We start from the raw sequence: 6,210 nt of genomic DNA, 5'->3' as shown, positions 1-6,210 counted from the left end.
GTGCTGACTGTTCCTTCCCCAGCCCGGGTCGGCTGGAGATCCGTCAGTATAACCTTGATATGTAACGAACGCTACATAGTGGTGACCCCGACGTGATCGGCTGCAGGTAGCATCAATGGAGCTCGCAGAACTCGTAAAGGTACTAAAGTCGGTAGCGACGGAGGTGGGCGAGCATGGGGCGATAAGGAAAAGGCACACGGGCAACTGCATCCAATGGATGCTACGCCGGGGAGTGCTCGGCGCTCCCACAGAAGTTTTTGGACACCCCAAATTGGGGGAAAATACGCAACGAGCTGACAGAAGCGATCACAAGCAATGTTGGAGGAGCCAGTGACCGGCTTTGCGCCTGGGGAACAGTAGAAAGGATGCTCAGGAAGGGGTTTGCGGCAAAGCGGTTCTGGCTTGCCGCACGTAGCGCGCTGATGGGGCATGAAGTTCCTGGGAACGAAAAGCCAACGGGTTTAGTCTCGGAGGGGACACAGGCTGGCTGGGAGGGAGCACAGCCGGGGGGGCTGACCCAGACTGGCCAAAGGGCTATTCCGTACCATATGACATCATGCTCAGCAATATAAAGCTGGGGGAAGAAAAAGGAAGGGGGGGACGTTTGGAGTGATGGCGTTTGTCTTCCCAAGTAACCGTTACGCATGATGGAGCCCTGCTTTCCTGAGGATAGCTGAACACCTGCTTGCCTATGGGAAGTAGTGAATGAATTCCTTGCTTTGCTTTGCTTGCGCGTGCGGCTTCTGCTTTACCCATTAAACTGTCTTTATCTCAACCCATGAGTTTTCTCACTTTTACTCTTCTGATTCTCTCCCCCATCCCACCGGGGGGGAGTGAGCAAGCGGCTGTGTGGTGCTTAGTTGCTAGCTGGGGTTAAACCACGACAGTTTTTTTTGGTGCCCAATATAGGGTACAAAGCGTTCGAGATAACGACAGCTTTAATTGGAATGTGCTAGATCGAAGTTATAGCAGGTATTGCTGTTTAGCTATTAATCGGCAGGTTTCTGTGCTTGCCACGGGGCTTGCTTGCCTTACTGTATATTAGAGTCTAATGCTCGTTAGTGGCTGCTTTTTGCTTTCGCTGCTTGCTGTACTGCTGAACTGCTTATCATCTTACTCCGCTGTGCCTGGGAACGTTTTGATAACAGCAATGGCTATGTGCCTGGGCTGGCAGATGGCCAGGGCATCTCTGCTGTTTTTCTGTACTGCTGTACTGGACAGGCTGGAACTCCAGTGTGAACTCGAGTTGAAGGGGTGGCCTGTGGGGCACAGACAGGGCCGTCGTTACTGGGGGCTGAGCCAACGGAGGAAGGGGAGGCGCAGGGAGGCCATGGCGCAGCGGGAACAAAGGAGTCGGGAAAGGTGTTCCCGTTACGAGTGGGGAGTCTAGAGCAGCCACCCACGGAACCTTCGGCACCTTCTGCACCAGCGGATCCGCCACCTCCTCAATACCCCTGGGGCGAGTTGCAACAATGTGTGGAAAGGGAGCTGACTGATAGGTTGCTGGACTGGGTCTCGGGGGCCGATGTGGGATCCCAGCGGTATCGTGAATTACGTGAAGGAAGATGGCAGGAAGGAGAAAAGGAGGGCAAGGCACTATCACCTTCTGAGGACGCCCCGTTGCATCCCAGTGATCGACGGGTGCTGGACACACAGAGAGCAGAGCGCAAGAAAAAATCTGAAGGAACAAGGACAACCGGCGTCACGGCTGACGACATCTAAGGGGGGTGGTAGGGCTCCCCCGGCACTGCCAGTGATACCTGAGCCACCAGAGGGACCCCCTACCCCTTGGGCAGTGGGAAAGCAAACTGGTATTCCCTCACAGTGGAGGGAGCCTGTACACGATTATCCCATGAGCTCTGATAGCAGTGAGGACGAAAGGGGCAACGAGGAATCCTCAACTGTTGCTCATCCGCCCCCACTTCCAAGATCATTACCAAAGAGGGGCGAATCTTTAAAAAAGGGAATGGGACTCCAGACTAACGAGGTTTCAAGGGAACTCGAGACATTGATCAGCCGATTGAGAGGGGTGGTGGCGAATGCAGAAAGTCTAATGCCAGGGGAAAAGCCGAAAGAGAAAGCAAACGGGACGGATTGGCGGATGATTGCAAAAAATTGTGTCTTGGAAGGAGTACGATTCCAGGCCCCTCCGATTCAAGCATTTCCTATCCGAGCAGCCGCAGGCGGGGGATATGAGTGGCAACCATTAGATACGAAGTTGGTGAAAGAATTGGCCACAACGGTGAAAAGTCATGGATTAAACTCCCCAGAGACCCAAGTCCTACTAGACTGTGTTTTTGCAACGCAGCTTGCACCTTTTGATATCATTCAGTTGATGCGGGCCGTATTGACCCCCTCGATGATGGTATTGTTTAGGGAGGAATGGAGGAATCGGTGCACCCAAATTGTTATCGAGGCGCAACAGGCCGGCCATCCCATGGCGGGAGTGACTTTGGAGCAGCTGATGGGTGAGGGGCAGTTCGCAACTCCTCAGGCACAGGCTCAGCGAATGCGGGGGCGTGATTTTGCTGCATCTTCGAATGCTGCCCAAGAAGCGATATGCATCGTCGCGGCTCTTGATAAAAGGGAGCCTCCATGGGTCCAAATACGGCAATCCTTAAGTGAGCCCTTCACAAAGTTTTTAGACCGGCTGCAAGCGGCGCTCAAGGTTGCTCGACTTCCTGAGCAAGCTAAGGAGGCGATATTGCTTGACTGTGCACGTATGCAAGCAAACCCACAAACCGCAGTGTTGCTAAGACAGTTACCCATAGCGACCACGCTTTCACAGATGATTCGTTACGTGCTGGAACAGGAACAGATGCAAAGTATGCAACCGGTAGTGGCTGCGGTCCATGCGGCCTGTCGAGATGCACGACTTACGTGCCATAAGTGTGGGGGGCAAGGACACATGGCGCGACAATGCCCTTCAAAAACAAACACCCCTGGAACAGGGGAAGGAGAGAGAGACCTACGATGCTGGCGCTGCGGGCGACTAGGCCACAGAGCTCGACAGTGCAAAGTGGGGAGTCAGCAATGGAGACCGGACTGGGGAAACGAGAAAAGGGGATGGCAGGGGGCCGTGCCATCCCCGCCTGCCCCAGCGATCAGCTCAACAGGCCCGACGACAGCGGCGCAATATGTGGTGCAGGGAGTCTTTCCTTCCCCAGGACCAGCACAGTCTCCTGCGGTTCCAATAACGCAGTTTCCAACTCAGCTGCCTTGGGGAGATGGGAGCACGCAATACAGGACGCTGGGAATAGAGCCTCGCCGTATGTGGCACTCACCCTAAACATGACCACACGGCCAGAAGTAGATATTGTAGTTACCCCATGGCTCCCAGAGTTGGGGGGACCACCACGCCTTGTATTAAGAGCCCTTTTGGATACAGGGGCAGACGTTACAGTAATCCCATCACATCTATGGCCAGATGATTGGCCACTCGAACCGAGAGGTTCGCTGCAAGGCGTGGGAGGCATGCAGACCTCGCATCAAAGCAGAAGCCCAATGCAAATTATGTTGAAGGATCCGGAATCCGGACAAGCTAGGGTAGCATGGTGTAACCCCGCCATTGCCGAGTTACCCATTGTCATTTTGGGACGATGTTGCTTGCAGAAGATGAATATAGTGCTGCGTACAAATTTATCATAATGGCCACTGCCTGTGTCCGCCCATTAAAACTCACCTGGTTGACAGATAAGCCAGTGTGGGTAGAGCAGTGGCCATTAACAGAGGAAAAGGGGGCGGCTGTTCGACAATTGGTACAACGAGAACTTGACGCAGGACACATCGAACCCTCTACAAGTCCCTGGAACACCCCCATTTTCGTGATAAAGAAAAAATCGGGAGCATGGCGACTGCTACATGATCTACGCGCAGTTAATGCATGTATACAAGACATGGGTCTGCTACAAGCGGGCCTCCCCTCTCCGGCCATGGTTCCACCTGACTATCAAATAGTGATTATGGATATTAGAGATTGCTTTTTTAGTGTTCCCTTGCATAAAGAAGATAGAGTACGCTTTGCTTTTACTGTTCCTGAGCCTAACAATCAACACCCGTGCGCCAGATATCAATGGAAGGTGTTACCCCAGGGCATGAAAAACTCACCAGTCTTGTGTCAAATTGCTGTAGCTGCTGCAATACGCCCTATTCGAAAGAATTTCCCTACGGTCATCATTTTCCATTACATGGATGACGTGTTATTGGCGTCCAACCAAGAGGAGTTACTGGAAAAGGCGCGCGTGCAGCTGATAATCAGTTTGGAGCGACATGGGTTACACATTGAGCCTCGGAAAATGCAGGTAGGACGTGCAGTAAAGTATTTAGGTACTCAACTGAGGCCACGAAGCGTGACAGCACAATCATTTGAAATTCGGACTACAGTGACAACACTCCATGAGGCGCAAAAGTTAATTGGACAACTATTATGGCTTAGAAACTTTGTTCCAGTATCTGACGCAGAAATGAGTACCTTATATCAACTCCTGAAAGGAGGAGATTCCCCCCTAGCTCCAAGAACTCTTTCAAAAAACCATCAGGAGATTCTTAGGACAATTATGGAGCGGGCCCAGCATTGGGGTCTCGCGTGATTTACACCTGAACAACCGGTCGCTGCCCTGATTTACATGACCGACACCGCTGGCCATGGTTTACTAATTCAAAATAGTGGTGAAAAAGGCTGGCCTTTTGCTTGGTTATATCAAGGCAAACCGAAGACAGCTTTAATTTCTTGGCCAACTTTATTATCCCAGCTTATTCTCCGCTGTCGGAGGCAAACTCAACACTTAACAGGAAAAGACCCGGAGGTTATCGCGTTGCCCTGTTCTTTGGCACAGTGGGAGTCGGTACTTCCGCAAGTTGGGTTTCTGCAAGCGGCGAAAGCTGAATTTACGGGTCGTATTGAAGGTCTAAGACCACACCCCTGTGGGGAGATAATCCAGGTACTCCATCTTTTGCCAGCTAGTGCCATAGTTGAACAACCCACCGGAGGCTGCATGGTTTTTACCGACGCGTCATCGATTACTGGGAAAGCTGTCGTTACATGGCAGGAGGATGGTCAGTGGACCCACATTAGTTATCAAGATCAAGGGCAATCCGTGCAATATCTTGAGGCCAAGGCGGTATGGATGGCTCTCACTCAATGGCCCGAAGAGGCCTTGGATCTAATCACAGACTCTTGCTATGTATATAAGTTACTAAAGAAATGCCGATGGGCACTTGGGGCAACGTCAAAGATTGCAGGAATGTTGCTCACCGCACTGCAAATGAGAACCGCCCCTGTCTGTCCTATCCATGTTAATAGTCATAGTTGCATACCAAGTTTTCTTTCTGCCGGGAATGAAGTAGTGGACAGCTTAGCAAGGAGCGTACTGGCGCTTGAAGAAACTTCTAACCTAAGGCGAGCTTTCTGCTTGCATAATCTGCTCCACTGTGGAGCTCGCGGTCTAGCTAAGCTCGCTGGCGTTACCTTGCAAGATGCTCGCTCTGTGATTGCTGCTTGTCCTGTTTGTTCCAGAGGTCCCCTCTGGGAAGCAGGGGTAAACCCTCGAGGGTTGCAGCCCAACCAAATATGGCAGTCTGATGTTACGATTTATGAACCCTTTAATCCACGTAAGTATCTGCATGTTACAGTTGATACCTGCAGTGGAGTTATTTAGCCACTATGCATGCTAAACAAAATGCTCTCGCAGTTATTTTACATTGGCAGGACTGTATGGCGCAACTTGGCATCCCACAAAAAATTAAAACAGATAATGGAACGGCATATGTTAGCAAGAAGACAAAGGACTTCTGCGCACGCTGGGATATTCAGTTGAGTCATGGTATTCCCTACAACAGTACGGGCCAAAGCATTGTAGAACGCGCGCATCGCACATTAAAAGGGTTACTCGACCGACTAAGGGAGGGGGAGAATATAGGCCCAGAAACAGGGGTTCCCCCACCCCTTGACCCTCCCTTATTTCGGGCACAACGTCTGTTGATGACGGCACTAATTACCTTAAATCATACCATTCGAGGGAACACCTGTAAAACCCAGACTGCAACCCAGGCACATTTCCGGCTCGATGAGAACGAAGGGCCTTACCCTTTGGTTCAAGTACGGCACCTGCAAACCCGTGAATGGAGGGGCCCGTATTCCCTCCGTTGTCTGGGACGTGGGTATGCGTGTGTGCAAACCGAGAAAGGGACGCTAGAATGGGTACCCAGTCG

The 6,210-nt window shown here is 51.7% G+C and overlaps 1 long non-coding RNA gene across 1 annotated transcript; it reads left to right on the top strand.

Moving 5' to 3' along the window:
• LOC148050392 (uncharacterized) lies at positions 1-5,956 on the top strand. Its single transcript, XR_015701171.1, has 3 exons — positions 1-139; positions 5,516-5,610; positions 5,691-5,956. It is a non-coding gene; the product is annotated as an uncharacterized LOC148050392 (long non-coding RNA).
• Positions 5,957-6,210: the final 254 nt, after the last annotated feature.

This window comes from Nipponia nippon, unplaced genomic scaffold (assembly GCF_047370975.1).
Source record: "Nipponia nippon isolate SJK-2023a ecotype South Korea unplaced genomic scaffold, ASM4737097v1 scaffold_86, whole genome shotgun sequence".
Taxonomy (NCBI): Eukaryota; Metazoa; Chordata; class Aves; order Pelecaniformes; family Threskiornithidae; genus Nipponia; species Nipponia nippon.
This window is presented reverse-complemented; position numbering and strand designations above follow the sequence as displayed.